The sequence below is a fragment of the Elaeis guineensis genome, chromosome 11 (genome assembly GCF_000442705.2).
Source record: "Elaeis guineensis isolate ETL-2024a chromosome 11, EG11, whole genome shotgun sequence".
NCBI lineage: Eukaryota > Viridiplantae > Streptophyta > Magnoliopsida > Arecales > Arecaceae > Elaeis > Elaeis guineensis.
Window position 1 is genome coordinate 79458610 of NC_026003.2, and position 22376 is coordinate 79480985.

Genomic DNA, 22376 nt, shown 5'->3' on the forward strand with positions numbered 1-22376 from the left:
ATCCCATCTCGATCATACTCTGACTTTGCAAGTACTTGACTGTGCCCAGAAGCCTTCCGTCTCTGAATTAGAAATTCAGGTAGTCTAGTACCAAAGCACAGTGAGTTGCTTGCAAGTAACTGAGGCAATCTCAAGTCTAAGGGACACTTATACCTATATCTTATCAGAGACATTCTCGACAGTAGAATACTCTGGAGTTGGTCACGTTCAATGATGATGTAATCTTACATCTCACCTGTATGCCATACCAGTGTCTCCACACTCCTTGGTTAAGAGGACAACCAACCCATATGGCCTACAGCGACCTATGCTCGATAGAAGCTGTCGTCCTTATTAATAGCTTATCATTTGGTCGTGAACAGTTTTAAGGACTAATCGATAAATTCTCTCTTTATCGAACTTAAATAGTCCTAAGGACTTCATCATAACAACGGAGTTCATTAGAAGATGAAAGCTTATGATGAAGATGCCAAATATATTTTATTTATTAACAAATCAATTACAATACTTGGTTGCTCAACCATCAACAGCTTGATGATTGGCTTTTTGGGACACATTTTCCAACATATATATATATATATTGGATGTGCATGATGTTGGGAATAGTATCCCAAAGCCAATCGTCAACCTGTTGACGGTTGTGCTCTTTCTTGTATTAGTATATGAATTATAAATAAATAAAAGTTATTTTGATATTTTTTCATCACAAATTATTTCATCTTCTAATGAACTCCTATGTTGTGGTGAAGTCCTTAGGACTATTTAGACTCGACAAAGGAGGATTTGTCGTTTAGTCTTTAAACCTGTTCACGACCAAATGATACGTTGTTACCAAGGACAACAACATTTATCAAGCATAGGTCATTGTATGCCATATGGGTTGGTTGTCCTCTTAACCAAAGAGTGTGGAGACACTGGTATGGCATACAAGTGAGATGTAAGGGTACATCTGCATTGAACGTGACCGACTCCGGAGCTTTTTCTGCTGTCAAGATTTGCTCCGATGGGATATGGGTATAACTGTCCCTCCGACCTGAGACCGTCACGGTGACTTGCAAGCAACTCACTGCACTTAGGCACTGGACTACCTAAATTTTTAATTCAGTGACGGAAGGCTGCTGGGTGTAGTCAAGTACTTGACTTGTCGGTGCGTGTGTCAAGATGGGATTGACCACTCCAGTTCAGGAGTTGTGTACAGTCATGTTTCAATTTAGCAAAACCTTGGCCAAGGTAGTTCTAATGAGGAGTCACAGGACTGTTTGAGTTGAGCACGATTCGGATGATCTGATCAGGGTTGACAGTTTAACCCTGAGTCGTCCTATACACAGGGGTCAAAAGGGATGAATTATACAGTAACCATATTCGCGTAGGTTCTGAGTGTTGCGATTGTGACTATTCGACCTATCCAAATGTCGGGTACCATTACTAGATGGTCACTTTGATTAGTACAGAAATTAGTTCCTGTGCTATCGGCTTAGGTTTGAACCTGTGGGGTCACACACATTAGAGGTTCCTATCTGATCTGATGGCTGGTGAAGAGTCCCACGGGACTGAGACTCTTCGACCAAGAGTCCTAATGCTTGAAGACTCTGAGTCCTACGTATCTGAAACTCTGTGATCAAGAATCAGAATTCTCTGATCACAAGTTTCACACATTTTGGGTACCGGGGTCAAGAGTCCCATTGGTTTGGGACTCTTCGATCAGAGTTTCATATCGATGGACTTTGATGCCCGATTGCCCATCGGATTTGGACTCAATATTTATGAGAGATTTAATTGATGATTTGATCACTAATTAACTCAATTTGATTGAGTAATTATTTTTGGATTAAGTCTAATTGAATTGGATTCAGTTGGGTTTGACCCGATTAGGTTAAGAGTTGACCTAATCGCCGAGGTGGTTTGGTCTCTGATCTGATCAGGGGTTGGGCTTAGTCAATTCCAGATTTGATTAAGATTTTATTGAGTCTAATTAAGCCTAATTGTGTTAGGTTTAACTTAGTCTAATTGTATCTCCTATTTTAATAAAGTTGGTTCAATTAGATTGGTTTAAAATTTCAAACCACTTTTGACTTATCTCCCTGCACCACCTCACCCACCTGCGCCTATTTGAATTCATGAGAAACAAGATCTCATGAATTTTCTCCCATGCAGAAACCTTCCCACGCCCCTCCTTTGTACACCATTTGAATGGATAAAGATTGATTAGTTGGCCATTCAAATTCAAATGATGTTTGAATTTGAATGATTTGAATGAGCAACTAATCCCATGCGCCACCTTATCCACTTGTGCGCCACTTGCTCTACACGAGAAAAAGTTTCTCATGTAAACTCTCCATGCACAAAGAAGCCCATGCCCCTCTCTTCTCATGCCTTGAGTGGATAAGGATAGGTTGGTTGGCATTTGAATTCAAATTCGATTTGAATTCAAGTGAGCAACCACCTAGCTTTATCCTCTCACACGGTAAAAATGCGGTAAAAATATGGTCTTGCACCATTTTAAAAGGGATAAAAAGGTGGGGCATGTGTACACCTGATCCTAGAGAGAATGGGTGGCGTGAGAAAGGCTCTGTGCATGAGAAAAGAAAAGAAATAGAAAGGGCGTAGGGTTTTTCTGAGAGTACCCTAGGGTTTCTGCCTAGGATTCGAAAAGTGAGAAGGTGAGCTACGAGTGTCGTGAGCCCACCAAACTTTAGGAAGAGCTTCATCAACCTCTCAAGTATCTTTGCTGATGATCCAGAGCATCCAAAGAATTGATAAACACCGATCAAAAGAGTTCGATCAGCATCGACCGTCGAAAGGGTTCTGCAACGAATTAGCATTCGTGAGGAGCTGATCAGACCTGAAGATTTGTGTGGATGATCTACGGAGGTCAGACATATTGTGTGACTACATTGTGATGATCAGACCTTCCCAATGGTGATCAGACTATAGCGATCGACTACGTGCACGAAGGTAATGTGTTCTGAACATATAACAGTAAAATATTTACTGTAGAATTTAAAATTTTAAATTTAAATGTATGCTATATATATCATATTTAGATCCTTATGTAGGATTAATATATGTTAATTAATTAGATTAATTAATAATTTATGTTGTAAAATTATAATTTTGAAAAAGTTTTAAAATTACCATTTTACCCCTGCACTAAAATTCTCACAAATGGTATCAGAGCAGATTCTAAAATATGATATATATTTGCATGCATAGATTAAGTAGTAATCTAAAAGTTTAAATTTAAAATTTGAATTTGGATTTTAAAATTCAAAATTTAAATTTTGAAATTTGAAATTCGAAATTCAAAATTTAAAAATTTAAAATTCAAAATTTAAAATTTGAAATTTGTTTGAAATTTTAAATTTAAAATTCAAAATTTAAAATTCAAAATTTAAAATTCAAAATTTGAAATTCAAAAATTTAAAATTTAAAATTTAAATTTTGAAATTGATATATTTAGATATACTTGATCCAAGTAGCAAGTAGTCTAATTGGGTTGGTTACCATGGTCGTCCGATCATAGGAGAAAAGTAGGATTTAAAGGCCCTCTCCTCCCATTTGATAGGGTTCTCTTATGACGGTAGGGGTGCCGATGCGATTATATCCCATGCAGTGAAGCAGCGAAAGGACTTAATTGTAAAGGTTCAATTATAAAATTTATCATGAATGTATTAGATTAGATCTAAAGGAATATTCATGATTTATATTGATTGAGTTATTTTCTGTTATGTAATTAGCAATAGGATTGCTGTTTATGAAATGTGCTGATCCATTTGTGAAATGAGTCAACACATTTGGTGAACAAAAAATAAAATTTTTCAAATTTGAAAATTATTTTTGAAATGCCAAACCCTGACCCATCAGCCCAAATACTTAATTAAAAGAATTAAGTGTTGTCTAATTGGTCTAAAATTATGAATTAAGACCTAAGACAATTGCATAAACTTGTGGGTCAATGGGTTAGATAGATTAGGTCCATAATTGGGTTAGACCTAAGGTTAGCTTAAAGAAATAGACTAAATTAGAGTAATTGGTCAAATCTAATCAAAAGTTGAATTAGATTAGGTCAAGGACACTCTAGACTCAACTCCAATAGTTGTAGTTGAATGGGTCCATGTCTTTAACTAGACCAAGATGGACTTAATTCATGGCTACATGGTGGAACCCTATTTACTAAGTTGATCAAATTAAAACTAATGAACCGGTTAGTGTCTAAGGTAAGTTCGGCAGTCTGACCAGTGGTTTTTAAGTGGGAGCTACTCGTATTGATTCGATCTCTGACGAGTTAATAGCATATCCTCACCACTGATCTCACTTACCTGGCCAACCTGGTGAGTTAGGTTTTGATTAGATCACTTGGTGATTAGGGCTCACCCATGTCATTAGGTAAATTAGTGTGACTGATTTAGGTACTCCTAATACCGACTTTAATTAAATCTTTTTTAATCTGACTTGGTGAAGTCAGTGGGAGGATTGAAATTGGCTGGTTAATTTCTTCTCTTTTATCTTTTAATAAAATCCTCAAAAATTATTAGATCCCTAAAAATGATTAAGTTATAGTGATAACTAAGTCATAGCCTCCCATTAAGTGAGTAATAATGAGTCCATTAGTTTAATAATCATTGGAGGCCCAAAGGTCTGGTGCTTATTGACTAATGAAATTATCATTCATAATATGATCATTTTGTTGAGTCTTTCTGATGGTGGTCAGGTGGTCGGCCAAAGTCGGGCCTGATCATTTATTCGTCAGATTCACCAAATCAAATCATATTAATGGTTGGACCTAACCAGATCTTTTCAGTGGAGGCCAAAGCCTACTGATTAGGTTCTGGGGCAAAATTAATTACTAGAAGATGTTTAGAGAAACAACTGGTTATGAACCTACCCATAGATGCACATGGGTTGACCAACCAAAGTTGGACTCGTGTGTGGTCTGTGTGGATTCTAGTACCCACTAAGGAATTAAAGTAATTCTTCGAATTGGAGGTTGAGGCTACCAGTTCATAAAAATACTGGGAGAAATTTTCGACTAAAGTCCAAATCTTTAGTATTAATAATTTATGTACTAATAAAGGTCTGGTTTTCTTTTATACAGCTATGGCCACTACCCTGTCGCTCTGATCATTATTAGATAATGACAAGCTCATGAGATCTAATTTCGATAGCTGGTATTGAAAATTGAAAATCATCCTTGAGCATGAACAGATCTTTTATGTAGTAACAGATCCGGCACCTGAGGAGCCAGCCCCGAATGCTAGAGGGACGGTCCGAGATACTTATCAGAAGTGGCTCAACGACCGCACCACCGTTTAGTGCATAATGCTGGCGGCAATGAATGGTGAGTTCAGCTGTAGGTTCTAGAACGCCCAACCATAGGAGATGCTTCAAATGTTGAACGACTCTTTTGGCATGCTTGACGACGTTGAAAGGCACAAAACTAGTTGTGCCATTTTCAATGCTCAAATGAGGGATGGGGCCTCAGTCACCGATCATGTACTGTACGTGATCGAAATGATTGAGTGCCTAAGTAAATTGGGCTTTCCCATGCACGAGCAGCTCAGTAAGGATGCAATCCTTAATTCTTTGCCCAAGTCCTTCCTCCCCTTCCTTACTCATTTTCGAATGATAAAGCCTGCAGTGAACTACCACGGCTTGTTGGGGTTGCTGCAAAACTTTGAGAAGAACCACCAGCTCCATAAGGAGTCGGTGAATATTGTGGGAGGGTCTTCTTCTGGTCATCGACCCTTTAAGAAAGGGAAGAAGAACAAGAAGGTGCAGCCGCATGCTGGGACGTCTGCACAGGGTCAGATCAAGAAGCGCAAGCTTGATCAGAGCCAGGCAGAGTGCTTCTTTTGCAAGAAGTAGGGGCACTGGAAGAGGAACTGTCCTCTATATATTACCTCTCTAGACCCGAACAGGCCGAAGAAGAAGCAAGGTAATTATATAATAACACCTTACAACTTTTTTATTTGTGATACTACTGCTTGGGTATTGGATACCGAAAGTCCTTATCATATCTGTAATTCGATGCAGGGTCTGCAGGTCAGTAGAAGATTTGATGAAGGCGAGAGGTTCCTGAACGTTGGAGATGGAAGCAAAGTTTCAGTTCTAGCTTTAGGAATCATGAACCTTGTAATCAATTCTCGTAATGTAATTCTGAGTGAATGTCACTATTGTCTAAGTTTTTTATTAAATATTATTTTTGTAGGCCTTTTGGTCATGTACAGTTATAAATTTTTAATAAAAAGAAACGTTTGCAATATCATTTTGAATGGTGTTACAATATTTGTTGGACAACTAAATAATAGAATTTACTTACTATCACAGTCTGTTAATATGGTTCAAACCTTCGGTAAATGCCTTAGAATGGATAATATGACAGAAGTCTACCTTTGCACTGTAGACTAGGTCATATCAATAAGAACAGGATAAACAGGTTGGCTCAAGAAGGAGTTCTTGAAGTTGGTGATTGTGAATCACTTCCAACCTATGAGTCCTGTCTTCTTGGAAAGATGACCAAGTCATCTTTTATTGGAAAAGGTGAGCGAGCCAGTGAACTCTTGGGTCTGGTACATTCTGATGTATGTGGACCCATAAGCTCAAGTGCAAGAGGTGGATATTTCTACTTCATAACCTTCACAGACGATCTGTCGAGGTATGGGTATGTCTACTTAATGAAGCATAAGTCGGAGTCATTTGAAATGTTCAAACTATTCCAAAATGAGGTAGCAAAATAAATTGAAAAGTGTATTAAAACTCTTCGATCTGATCAAGGAGGTGAATACCTTTCCAATGAGTTTCTGACATATCTTGGGGAGAATGAGATTCTCTCTCAGTGGACTCCTCCTAGAACACCACAGCATAATGGTGTGTCTGAAAGGAGGAATCGGACCTTGTTGGACATGGTTCGATCCATGATGGGGTTTGCTGATCTGCCGATCTTCCTCTGGGGATATGCACTCGAATTGGCTTGTTACTTTCTAAATAGGGTTCCGAGTAAGTCTGTAACCAAAATGCCATATGAGATATGGATAGGACGTAAGTCAGTACTCTTGGCACCTTAGGATTTGGTGGTGTCCGGCTTATGTTAAACGTTTAATTACGGACAAGCTTGGACCTAGGTCTGACAAGTGTTATTTCATAGGGTACCCAAAAGAGACCAAAGGGTATTATTTCTACCTAGTTGATGAGCGAAAGGTGTTTGTCAGCCTTAAGGCAATCTTTTTGGAAAAGGAGTTTCTTGGTGAAGGGACTGTTGCCTCTAAAGTCGAACTTGAGGAAGTTCGGCAGGTGGAAAAATCAACACAAGTTGCTGAACCTGAATCAAATTTGGTTAGATCAGATCTGGAGCCCATTGTTCCTGCATCCTTAAGGCGATCTGGTAGAGTACCACATCAATCGGACAGATACTTTGGTTTCTTGATCTGGGATGGCGATCCTATCGAACTTGATGAAAATGATGAGGATCCGATCACCTACATGGATGCAATGCAGAGACCTGACTCTGAGAAATGGCTAGAGGCCATGAAATCCGAAATAGAGTACATGAAGGTCAATGATGTGTGGACATTGGTTGACCCACCCGAAGGAGTAAAACCCATAGGGTGTAAGTGGGTCTTCAAGAGGAAGAGGGGCACAGACGGAAAGGTGGAACCTATAAAGCCCATCTGGTTGTCAAGGGATATCGTTAACATTATGGTATAGACTATGACGAGATATTTTCTCCTGTGGCAATGCTCAAATCCATTCGGATTATGCTTGCGATAGCTGCCCATCTGGATCATGAAATCTGGCAGATGGATGTAAAGACAGCTTTCCTAAATGGAGAGCTGAACGAAGAGGTGTATATGATACAACTTGAAGGGTTCACATCCACAGATGAGTCTAAGGTGTGCAGGCTACAGAGGTCTATTTATGAACTTAAGTAGGTATCCCGGAGTTGCAACATACATTTTGATAGGACAATCAAGACATATGGCTTCGTTAAGAACGGAGAAGAGCCCTGCATTTATAAGTGGACTAATGGTCCAGTAGTAGTATTTCTTGTATTGTATGTGGATGATATTCTCTTAATCGAAAATGATGTCCCTGCATTATAGGAAATAAAGATTTGGCTGTCGTCACAGTTCTCCATGAAAGATCTGGGAGAAGCTTCCTACATCCTAGGGATGAGGATCTATAGGGATAGATCTAAAAGGTTGCTTGGCTTATCCCAGTCCACGAACATTGATACTATGCTGAAGAGGTTCAGTATAGAGAATTCCAAGAAAGGCTATCTACCGATAGGCCATGGAATTTCTCTCTCGAAGAGGGATTGTCCGACAACACCTCAAGAGAGAGAGCGTATGAGTAGAATTCCATATGCTTCAGCAGTGAGATCTATCATGTACGCCATGACATGTACACGACCAGATGTGGCATACTCACTAGGGGTAGTGAGTAGATACCAATCTGATCCAGGGAAGAATCACTGGAAGGTTGTTAAAATCATCCTGAAGTATTTAAGAAATACTAAGGCCAGTGGCTTGTTTATGGTGAATCGGACTTGAGACTTATAGGGTTTACAAATTCTAGTTTTCAGTCTGATCACGATGACAGCAAGAGTGTGTCGGGATTTATTTTTATCCTTAACGGTGGGGCTGTCTGCTGGAAGAGTTCCAAGCAGCACACTGTGGCGATTCAGTTTATGAGGCAGAGTATGTCGCTGCATCAGATGCTGCCAAAGAAGTGGTGTGGCTGAGAAAATTCATCACCGAGCTCGGAGTAGCACCCTCCCTTGTTGGTCCAGTTCTGCTCTATTGTGACAGCTCTGGAGCCATTGCTCAGGCGAAAAAACTGAAGGCACACCAGTGGACAAAGCATATTCTGTGCCACTACCATCTTATCCAGGAAATCTTGGATAGAGGTGACGTCGACCTTCAGAATATAGATGAGAAAGAGAACCTGGCCGACCCATTCACTAAAGCCATTGCGGTGAAGGAGTTCGACGACTTCAAGTCGAAGATGGGTATTAGATACTGCATCGATTGGCTTTAGGGCAAGTGAGAGATTGTTGGGAATAGTGTCCCAAAGCCAATTGTCAACCTATTGACGGTTGTGCTCTTTCTTGTATTAGTATATGAATTATAAATAAATAAAAGTTATTTTGGTATTTTTTCATCACAAATTATTTCATCTTCTAATGAACTCCTATGTTGTGGTGAAGTCCTTAGGACTATTTAGACTCGACAAAGGAGGATTTGTCGTTTAGTCCTTAAACCTGTTCACGATCAAATGATACGTTGTTACCAAAGACAACAACATTTATCAAGCATAGGTCATTGTATGCCATATGGGTTGGTTGTCCTCTTAACCAAGGAGTGTGGAGACACTGGTATGGCATACAGGTGAGATGTAAGGGTACATCTGCACTGAACATGACCGACTCCGGAGCTTTTTCTGCTGTCAAGATTTGCTCCGATGGGATATGGGTATAACTGTCCCTCCGACCTAAGACCATCACGGTGACTTGCAAGCAACTCACTGTACTTAGGCACTGGACTACCTGAATTTCTAATTCAGTGACGGAAGGTTGCTGGGTGTAGTCAAGTACTTGACTTGTCGGTGCGTGTGTCAAGATGGGATTGACCACTCCAGTTTAGGAGCTGTGTACAGTCATGTTTCAATTTAGCAAAACCTTGGCCAGGATAGTCCTAGTGAGGAGTCACAGAATTGTTTGAGTTGAGCACGATTCGGATGATCTGATCAGGGTTGACAGTTTAACCCTGAGTCGTCCTATACACAGGGGTCAAAAGGGATGAATTATATAGTAACCATATTCGCATAGATTCTGAGTGTTGCAATTGCGACTATTCGATCTATCCAGATGTCGGGTACCATTGTTAGATGGTCACTTCGATTAGTACAGGAATTGGTTTCTGTGCTACCGGCTTAGGTTCGAACCTACGGGATCACACACATTAGAGGTTCCTATCTGATCTGATGGCAGGTGAAGAGTCTCACTGGACTGGGACTCTTCGACCAAGAGTCCTAATGCTCGGAGACTCTGAGTCCTACATGTCTGGGACTCTGTGATCAAGAATCAGGATTCTCTGATCACAAGTTCCACACATTTTGGGTACCGGGGTCAAGAGTCGCACTGGTTTGGGACTCTTCGATCAGGGTTTCATATCGATGGACTTTGATACCCGATTGCCCATCAGATCTGGACTCAGTATTTATGAGATGTTTAATTAGTGATTTGATTGCTAATTAACTCAATTTGATTGAGTAATTATTTTTGGATCAAGTCCAATTGAATTGGATTCAGTTGGGTTTGACCCGATTAGGTTAAGAGTTGACCTAATCACTGACGTGGTTTGGTCCCTGATCTGATCAGGGGTTGGGCTTAGTCAATTCCTGATTTGATTAAAATTTTATTGAGCCTAATTAAGCCTAATTGTGTTAGGTATAACTTAGTCTAATTGTGCCTAACCTATTTTAATAAAGTTGGTTCAATTAGATTGGTTTAAAATTTCAAACCACCTTTGACTTATCTCCCTGTGCCACCTCACCCACCTGCGCCTATTTGAATTCATGAGAAATAAGTTCTCATGAATTTTCTCCCATGCAGAAACCTTCCCACACCCCTCCTTTGTGCACCATTTGAATGGATAAAGATTGATTAGTTGGCCATTCAAATTCAAATGATGTTTGAATTTGAATGAGCAACTAATCCCATGCGCCACCTTATCCACTTGTGCACCACTTGCTCTACATGAGAAAAAGTTTCTCATGTAAACTCTCCATGCACAAAGAAGCCCACGCCCCTCCCTTCTCATGCCTTGAGTGGATAAGGATAGGTTGGTTGGCATTTGAATTCAAATTCGATTTGAATTCAAGTGAGCAACCACCTAGCTTTATCCTCTCACACGGTAAAAATACGATAAAAATGCAGTCTTGCACCATTTTAAAAGGGATGAAAAGGTGGGGCATGTGTACACTTGATCCTAGAGAGAATGGGTGGCATGAGAAAGGCTCTGTGCGTGAGAAAAAAAAAGAAAAGAAGAGAAAAGAAAAGAAATAGAAAGGGCGTAGGGTTTTTCTGAGAGTACCCTAGGGTTTCTGTCTAGGGTTCGGGAAGTGAGAAGGTGAGCTATGAGTGTCGTGAGCCCACCAAACTTCAGGGAGAGCTTCATCAACCTCTCAAATATCTCTGTTGATGATCTAGAGCATCCAAAGAATCGACAGACACCGATCAAAGGAGTTCGATCAGCATCGACCGTCGAAAGGGTTCTGCAATGAATTAGCATTCATGAGGAGCCGATCAGATCGAGAGCTTCGTGTGGATGATCCATGAAGGCCAGACATACTGTGTGGTTGCATTATGATGATCAAACCTTCCTGACGGTGATCAGACTGTAGCGATCGACTACCTGCACGAAGGTAATGTGTTCTGAACACAACAGTAAAACATTTACTGTAGAATTTAAAATTTTAAATTTAAATGCATGCTATATATATGATATTTATATCCTTATATAAGATTAATATATGTTAATTAATTAGATTAATTAATAATTTTCACTATAAAATTATAATTTTGAAAAAATTTTAAAATTATCGTTTTACCCCTGCACTAAAATTTCCACACATGAGATCTAAATCCTCATTTAAATTATATTAAGTCATAATGGCAAAGTATTAAGAACACTATCCATGCCTTTCTTCATGTTCAGTCAATAGAGTATGTCAAAAACTATAGTGAGTTTGTTGTGCTATCCATAAGGCTTGCTATAGGGCTTGATGTGATATTGATTGATAGATCACGATGTTATTGTTAGGACACCATGATTATCAGTTTAAATCTAACTTTTTAAAAAAAATTAAAAATATATAGAAAGCAGTGAGTCAGATCGAATCCATGAAGAGGACAGTGTTGATTTAAAATCTTTAATTTTATAAAAAAATTTTAAAAAAATAATTTAAGTCAAAAAATAGAAATTAAAAGTGTAAAAAAAAACTTGATACTAAGATCTACTATTTAAATCTTAGCTTCTACTTGTAATAAAATAAAGAATAAAAATTTAAAGTATAAAAAAATAAAGAATAAAAATTTAAGGAGCATAAAAATAACTTTTGACTTAATTAAAATTCAAAATTTAATTACAAAGAATTTAAAAGAATAAAGTAAAGAAAATAAAAACTATAACAAAGATTTCGAAGTCGATTGGCACAGTCTCATCGAAAAAATGGTTGATGACCTCTCCTTCTTTCTTCAAACTCGTCAGAGCAAATTGAGCTTCTTCTTCTTCTTTCTTTTTGGATCTGATCTTTGAGATGGTGTAGGCATGGAGATGGCATAGGAGATAGAACTTTTCTCTCAGCACCTCTTTCTTAGAAGCCTTTCCGCAACCCATAGCTATGCTTGCTGCCCCCTCTCTATGCCTCTCTCTCTCTTGGATGATAGGTGAAAACTATGCAGCATGGGACATTCAGTCACATGATAAGTTGGGCTAGCACAAATAGAATAAATCTCTTGATAATTAGAAGGTGATGTGTATTATACAGGAGATTGTTAATCTAGTGTTAGGACTTGATCTAACTCTGGACAAGAAGATTGATTTTTTCTAATTTTTATGCTATCAAGTTCAAGTCAGCCTTAGAACTAGAGTCTGAATGTTTGATCTCATAGATTGCCCACTTTTGATGAGGAATCAACTTTTCATAGGAAGATAATGAAGCATAATTGATCAAATTTTCACTCAAGATTTCAAACAATGTATAGGCTTCGTCTGCACTCTTGCTCATGAATGCACCTCCACAAGATACATCAACCATCTATCTATATTGGTCATCTAAATCCTCATAAAAGATTTGAATAATTTGCCACTTAGATAGACCATGGTGTGGGCATTTTCTAAGAAGTTTCTTAACTCTCTCCAATGACTCGTGAATTTATTCTCTTAGAAGCTGAGCAAATTTAATAATGGCTCATCTCATGGTGTTGGTTCGACTTATAGGATAGAATTTCTTAAGAAACTCGTACTACATTTCAGCCTAAGTTCAAATTGGTCTCCCAATTGTGCCAAGCCAATGCTTGGCTTTGCCCTTTAATGAAAAAGAGAACAAGGTCAGTCTAAGTGCATCATTATTAAAATTTTGGATCTTCATCATAGAGCAGATTTTTAAAAACTCATCTAAATGCTTGTAAGGATCTTCATTGGTGTTTCCATAGAAAGATGGAAGCATCTAGATTGTGGTCGACTTGATCTCATAATGGTTTGTAGAAATATTAGGTAAGTGGATACAAGTCGATGGGTTATAGGTGGAAGGAATAAAGTATTCCTTCATCTGCCTAGGTGGTTCATTAGGATTTTCAGCCATTTGATTATCAGATTTAACATGGATTAGCTGTTCAATTTTAAGATTGGATTCAACTAGGATAAAAAATAAAGATCTTCTATCGTGCATGTACCAGTGCAAATCCTAATGTGTATGATTCAGATTTTTTTTCTAAGAAAGAGGGAGAGAGGAAGAAGAAGAGAAGAGAAAGAAAGAGAGAAGTTCTAAAGATGAGAATCCTAAGAGAGTCCTAGACCTAAAGATGATAGACTAGAAGAATTAGTTATAGTTAGATGTTAATTGCAATCAAGTTAGCATAAAGTAGACTCTTTATCCTAAGGTTATCCTAAATCTAGACAGCTCCTAACTATTCCAAGTGCACCATTATGTACTTCAAGTGTGAATCTAACCAATCAACTAGTCAAGTAAGTATAAAGTTGGTGGGGGTCACCCCATTACTTTCCTTAGATACCAACTAAGTTGGCCAAATCAGCAAATGAAACTAATTAAATAATCATCTTTTTTCAAGACGTAGTCTCTAAACCACTTTTCTAGATACCAACTAATCAACTAGGCCCGATCCAATTCAACTTTCAGGGTCACTTGTTCTATTGAGCTCGAGTTCCTTAGGGCCTAATGTCTAGTTAATTTTAATTAGAAGCTTAGGTTAATGAGGGATGCTAGTTGGTTGTTTTTGGGATAAGAGAGGGTGATGAAATTTTCATCTTATCTTATTAATGGGTGTTGCCCTTAAATTGATTTGAGATGAAGATGCATAATCAATTTCAAACAAGAGATTCTATGCAACTAGATTAGACGCATGAAACTAATTAAACTTGAGAGGCTTATCTTATCTCTAGCAATCACCAAAAAAAATAAATAAATCTAAATAATGGATATTTTAAGCAATTAGAATTTCTACTCTTATCATAAAGTTTTTATTAGGTATAAGTAGGTTATTTTTAAGTTAATTTGAAAAAAAAGCAACTAAAGCTAAAAAAAAAAAAATCTAAGGTTAGGATTGATCTCACCAAATAAAATTGGAAGCTTTTTTTTTATTTTTTTCTACAAAAAAAATAAAAAAAGTTAGTAAGCTATATCATAAGAAAAAATCAAAAAAATCAAAAATCTTAGCATTCATACCTTCTCCAGCAATGACGTCAAAAACTTGATATCTTGCGATGTTGTCGTTAGGATACCTAATTATCAATTTAATTTTGATTTTTTTAAAAAAATCAAAATACATAGAAAGCAGCCAGTCTGATCAAATCCACAGAGAAGATAGTGCTGATTTGAAATCTTTGATTTTATAAAAAACTTTAAAAAAATAATTTAAGTTTAAAAATAAAAATTAAAAAGGTGTGAAAAATAAATTTGATACTAAGATCTACCATCTAGATCTTAGCTTCTACTTGTAACAAAAATAAAGAATAAAAATTAGAAAGAGCATAAAAATAATTTGATACTAAGATCTACTATCTAGATCTTAGCATCTACTTACAATAAAAATAAATAACAAAAATTTAAAATGCATAAAAATAATTTTTACATTAATTAAAAATAAATTTTAATTATAAAAAATTTAAAAAAATAATAAAATAAAATAAATTGTAACAAAAATCTGAAGTAGATTGGTGTAGCTCCGTCGGAAAGATGATTGATGATCTCTCCTTCTTCCTTCAAACTCTTCAGAGCAAATTGGGCTTCCTCTTCTTTCTCTTTGGATCTTGATCTCAGATCGATGTTGGCATAGAGATGGTGCAAGAACAAAGCTCTTCTTCTCAGCACCTCTTGCCTTGAAGCAGCCTTCAATCCAAGCCTTGCCTGCTGCCCCCTCTCTATGCCTCTCCTCTCTTGGATGATTGTTCTATTCTTCCTGAGGTCCTTTTTATAGCCTTCACCATCTTCTCATATCAAATCTCTTAGTTACTCATGGAATACATCGTGTAACAAGACTCTTGGCTGCTTTAGATCACTTGTTCCACATCTCAAGCACGTCCAGGTGAGAAACAATTTTCCTAGCCATTAGATAACATTCAAATGCCTCAGATCATGCTAAAAAATCATCTAGTCAAATCAGGAACCAATATCAGCCATGGGATTGTGCATGATCGCCACTCTGGACTGTCAGATGGCACAAAGGATGGCTTCAGGTTTGTTCTCCCAACCGGCAACTAACCCTCACCATTGGATCGCATAAAAAAATTGATTTGGATCATCCAATTGCACCTAACTATGGGCCACCACTATTAGATATGGTAAGGATTGATTTCAACCGTCCAATCCTATGCTGCATGAAGCGTCAGCCGTTCGATGGTGTAAACTAGCCTGCTTGCCTAATCTGCTCCGGTGCGCCATGATAAAAGCCGACGAGAACAATTCACATGGACTGTTCATAGACCCGATGTGCCGCGGTCTATGCACCGCACTGTAGACCCTGCCCTATTCTAAGGACCACTCATGGATCGAAAGCTTTAAAAATTGATTTTAGGTTGATGTTGTCTGATTTTTGGGCCTCTTGGCTTGTTATCTATTTCCAACATTTCTTGCTATGTATGTGACAAAATTGAGCTTGGATTTTGATTTAATTGGACTTGATGTGATAAAATCTTCATGACTAAAGCATAACAAATATCAAATATAAAATAATAAAGATTAAATATCCAAAATTTTAATATTTTTTATGTCATTTTTAATGTACTGATCATTGACTTAGTGCATAGTGATGCATATGGCATATTTAGCTCATGCTTAGCCAATAGAATATGTCAAAAACTATAGTGAGTTTGTTATGCTATCCACAAAACTTGTTATAGGGTTTGATGTGATATTGACTTAGTGATGCTTATAGAATATTTGGGTACTGCTGCCTTGTTGTGCTATCCACAAGAATAGTATTATTCAGATATGATCATATGGAAATGAAGGGTATGACTTAACTAAAATACTATAGCTTGTTGTGCTATCCACAAAGCTATAAGCATTTTAGAGATAAAAGTTATGTTGGAAATTGCATGAGATGCAATTGGTAAGAGTTATCTATCTTTGAACTCATAGGAGTTTTTGTGCTATCCACGAGAATTTTTTATGAGAAATTGGGATTTCAACCCCACTAAGAAACCTAACGATAGGATTTCTTATTTTTCATACTAAAGGGCTATGAAATTTGCTAAATAAATTGAAGACACGATTAGATAAAAGACCCCATCTAATTATGCATGTCATCAAGAGTAGTCTCTTTATGTTTTATTCTTATATATTCATCAGTATTTTCACTATCACTGCTAATAAATTGACTGAACCGAACTAGATGGGCTGGTTGAGGAACTTGGGTATAGTTCTTACCCAGAAGAAAGTCTCCTATATCCTTCATGCTTCGGATCCCAATCTGATTGGGAATGATGCTATAGAGGAGCAAAGAACCACATATAAGATATGGCATGACAATAGTATGATTGTGAAGTATATCCTGATTGACTTGATCATGCAATTAGGTTAGTAGGTTCTTATCATGGATGGTGAGTTGAATTAGGATTTGATCCTGTAAAAAATTTTTGATTCCTTCTTTCAGTTTATGGATGCATCTCCCAAAAAAAAAAAGGGGAAGAATGTCTCCACTAAAGGTACCTATTTCAATTACGACAAAGATGGGTATTGAAAAAGAAATTATAAGAGCTGTCTTGCAAATGTGAAGCAGTAGCAAAATGTAAATGTTGCATTTGCTATAGGTTTGTATGTGATACAGATCAATTTATCATTTATTACTTTAGCTACATTTTTTGGGTATTAGATACCTCCTATGGTTTTTGAAAGAAGAGTTCCTTACAAACCAATCACAAGTGTGTTGCGATGAAATTTTTTTTTATAATTTTTCAACTCATGTAATGATATTTATTAAATGAGGTATTTATTCATCATTCTAGCTGCATCTTATTATGTCTAAGATTATGATGAACTCCAAAGATTAGGGCAATGACTTTAGGAGGCATGAATGGGTCATGTTAGAGAGATCTAAAATCTTAAAATCTTAATCTTAAATATTTTTTATCATAGGAGCATTGAGTCGGAGATCAATATTCTGGATAGACTAACACATCCTATATATACTCAATGAAGAGGATGGTAGATCTTACTAGCCACTTGTGTATTGGATACTAATACAAAGATATGGATGCTCATTTGAAAAGTGAGTCCACTGAATTGACTCGATGAAAGAGAACATCTTATAGAAGCCTTACTTGCATGTCAAAGATGGTTCTCTAAGTGAAAGTTGTGCAAGTGATCCTTAGACCTGAGATCACCATGAAATCTTATGCATATGAATCCATATTTTGGTTCATACCCAGGTATAGCATTAAGACATGTACGGGATATTTTGGATATGATGGAGTGTGTATGGAGGTTGTGAGTAGGTCAATATGGAATCAATCACTCCTAGTAAGAAGAGATCGCATCCTGTGTATTCTCAATCCTAGATGACTCAGATAAAATCTTTTGACCAAAAGTAGAAAAGAGATTAGAAAGAATTTTAATGCTTCTTCATTGGAGTCATCATTAGTTAATTGAGAATTGATATGAATATATGTTTGAGTTTGACATGATTTTATATTCATGAACATATTCAGAGTGTAGGGATGATCGAAAGATTGAATTGTACGGTAACTTGTTATTGAAAGGTATATTTAATATTTCTATCAAATTTTATATCTTTTGAATAGTCATGATACATTGCTAGATATCAATCTAGACTTATGGGTTTGATCAAATTAAAGAGTTTAATTCGATCGTCAATTAGAAAGGATTCTAATTTTTGAACTCGGGTCAGCTTGATTGGACCTAAATAGGTTAGATTGAAATCTAATCAAATTTGATCAAATTGTACCCAAATCTACTACTAGCTAGATGTGGAACCTAATGGGTCACACACATATAGAAATTGGCCAAGGACCATTTTGAAAAAGATTGATTAGAATTTTGGATTCAATCGGGGTTTCGGTAAGCATGCTAGCACGTGTAGAAATCCTAGCTCCTTTGGAGATCAATTTGGTCTCATCCCTTGCTAATTCGCTAGCTCAATTTGGTGGATATTTGGGTCAGGTCATACCACTAAGAAGCAGCCCAAATTGGGGCACCACATCCCATGTTAACATAAAAAATGAAGAGTTCAAATTGTGAAGGACTCTTGGCACAAAACAGATTTTGCATGCAAGTGTTGGTGTGAGTAGAAGGAGGAGTCCTTCTGGCATGGGATTAAGATATGTGTGGTAGCCCATATCACTCTCTATCCTCTGTGCACATTTTAAAGTATGAGATAGATTTTTTTCTAAAATTTTTTGAGGTGGAGAAAAATTAGAAACGAGAAGGATGTCTCACACATGTGGGATGAAGCATTGCAACTCTCCATGGTTTGGAGAGTCTTTCTCCTAATTAAATGCTTTCAAATTAGAAATATTTTTTTTAATAATATTTTACATTTGATAAGATATTTTTGATAATTTTTTTGGAATTTTTTCAGGCTTATCAGATGGCCAGACAGACATTGAAACTTCCTCACATGCGTGCACACATGGTGATAAGAACTTGCGTGAAGAGGTGTGAGGATAGCATCATTCCATGAGAATTTTATTACCATATTAGATTTTATTGAATTATAAACAAGTCCCCTATCCACATGGATTTTTTAGGATTTTTCTAATTTGAGAAAGGATGTGAAAACATCCCTTCTCTGATGGCGTGCGCAGGTGCAGGTGCAGGTGCAGATCAGCATGTCGGTGATAAGAGTCCTTTTGCATGAAGGAACTCTTATCTCTGATAATCTAATCAGATAAGCCTCTTGGATGAGGCATATCCCTCTATTTTGGCATCCCTCTGGTGGCTATAAAATAGCTGGGGCATTGGGTGTCCGAGGCATTTAGAAAAGGTTTTCAATTTCTCTCCGTAGCTCTCCCTTCTTTCTTACAACCTATCTTAGTTTTAGGACAAGGCTTTGGGATTTAAGACAAAGCCTTATCTAATCCAAATAAGGATTGTGAGAGTCTTAAAGAAGGAGAATCAGAAGTTCAGAGGAAGGTCTAAGAGGGTTGAGTCAGGTTCTTGAAGAAATCTGACCAGTACAGAGCTAGTCAAGTTCTAGAGGCTAGAACTCTTGAAACAAGAAGAAGAAGGAGCACTGTTTTTGGTTCAATTTCTGTGTGGATCACCATTGGAGGGTAAACATATGGATGTTTCATAAAAATTTAGATTAGTACTATAAGTATTCTTCTTATTTAAATTTAATTTTATTGTACTTTGATTATCATAATCTAAAGTTTCTGGGCATTTGGGTTTCCAGTGCATCTGGTGTTTTGAAACAAAATTTTAAATACCTAATCCTTCCACTACATCACCAAAATCCAACAGTGGTATCAGAGCCTATCTTGATCTATATAATCAAAGATTAAATTATTATCTTGATTATGATCAAGCATGGGTTTTTGGTTTGATTCAAGTCGGGTCAAGAGTTGAATCTGATTGAACATCCAAACCCTAGCATGTCTTAGAGATATATTTTAAATATAAAATACATGATATATATATAGAATCTTTCTTCATAGCTTAGTACTCTAATTGGAGTTCATCACCAAACTGTCCAGTCATAATAGCAAGTATGGTTTAAAGATCCTCTCTTCCTATTCCATAGGATACTCTTATGGCGTGTAGGGGTGCCACTGTGATGTCCCAAGAAGAAGAACCATGAAAAAAGTATTTTGTATACATGCATATTATTAAAACTTCATGTATATGTGATATGCTTGAGATGCTTAGTTATAATCATGTTGTATGATTATATTTTCATATCTGAGGTATGATTGGATGTCATTATTAGTTGTTATGATTGTTAAGATATAACTATAACAGTGCATCATTGTGATTGATTGAATTAGGATATGCTTGAGACCATTAAAGCCCTCATAAAAATTATATTAAATTATAGTGTTGTGAACCAGTAGTAGACCTATTTCTTGAATTGATTAATCAATTGGTATCTAGGGAGTGTTTCAAGTACAGTGGTTATTTAATTGATTCCATTGCTGATGTAGCCAAATTTATTGGTGTCTAAGAAAAGCAACAGGGGGATCTCCACCAATCTTAATATTTTTCTAGCCAATTAGATTTGTTCAAATCTTGAATAAAGATAGCTCAGTATTTTGAACACTACATATGCCTTCCTTCATGCTTAGTCAATATCCTGTCAAAAACCATGTAGGTTTGTTGTGATATCCACAAGGCTTGCTATGGAGATTGATGTGGGTTTGTCTTGGTACATATTAAATAATTTATGGTATATTTTGGATGTGTTACTTTATTGTGATATCCACAAGGATAGTATTTTTCAAATATGATTGTATGAAAATGAAGGATCTGATTTAACTAAAAATACTATAGTTTGTTGTGACATCCACAAGACTATGAATATTTTTAGAGGTAAGATTTATGTTGAAAATTGTATGAAATATAATTAGATAGTTTTTTCTACCTTTGAACTCATTGAGATTTGTTGTAATATCCACAAGACTTCATTGAGGGATTAGGATCTCAACCCCATTAAGAAACCAGTTTAAGATTTTTTTTTTACCATAGGAAAGGGCTATGGTATCCGATAAAATAGTGGGAGATATAACTAGTTATAATTGATCTCATCTAGTTATGCATGTCAAACATGAGTGGTCTGCTTATACTATTATTCTTGATTTATATAGATTTAAGTCTACATTATGACTTCTTTATTTTCACTGTATGAAACCATGAATAAAAATATGTTGACTAATCCAAACTATGTGGATTGGTTAAGAAACTTGCGAAATAGGTTTGTATCGAAGATGAACTCTGATGTTCTAGATATTTCTGATCTTGGATTGGTCAGTAATAATAAGAAGACAAAAGAAGTCTCCATGGGTATTATTTATAATAAATTTGGATATTGGAAGAATAATTACAAGAATTATTTTGCAAGCTTGAAATAGGATGCAAGCGTAGCATCAAAAGGGGTGTATATGATACAAATCTTTTTTTATTGAGTGGCTCAAACTTTGATACTTGGATATTAGATACCGTCTATAGATCACATATTTGTAATTGATTATAGTGACTATAGAATATCAAAAGTCTGAAAAGAGGTGACCTTGAGCTCTATCGCACAGTAGAGAGTCCATTAGCATCGAGACGGTGGAAACCTGTATGCTTGATTTACCTTCGGACAAAATTTTAAAATTAAAAGACTGTTATTACATACCAAAAGTCATTAAAAATATTATTTCTATACTTTTGTTGTTAAAATAAGGTTATAAAATAAGGCTAATGAAAAATAGATGCTTCATTTTTTTTTCTAATAAATTTTATGGCAGTGGTTATATTGATAACAATCTTTTAATTCTTGCACTCAATAAAAATATTTTTTATATTAAAAGAATATGAAAAGAAAGAGAGAAGATGTGAATATCACATATATCTTGCATTACCACCTTAGTCATATTAGTGAGTCAAGGATAAACAAGTTATACAAAGAAGAATTCTTAGATCCGTATGATTATGAATCATTGGGAACTTGTAAATCTTGTCTCATGGGTAAAATGATCAAAACTCCATTTTTTAGATATGGAGAGAAGGCGAATGAGTTGTTAGTCCTAGTACATACAGATGTATGTGGATCAATGATAACTCAGGTCAGAGGAGGATACTTCTATTTTATCACCTTTACAAATAATTTATCAAGATTCGGATATGTGTATCTTATGAAATATAAATCTGAAGTCTTTGATAAGTTCAAAAAGTATCAAAGTATGGTCGAGAAATAAACTAAAAAAAGTATTAAAGTTTTTCAATCTGATCGAGGAGGAGAATACTTATCCAGTAAATTTTTTGATCATCTTAAAAGTAAAGGTATTCTCTCTGAATAGATCCCTCCTTATATACCCTAGTTAAATGGTGTAGCAGAAAGAAAAAATCATACTTTGATAGATATGGTGCGGTCTATGATGTGCTTTACTGATCTTTCAATATCTTTCTGAAGATAT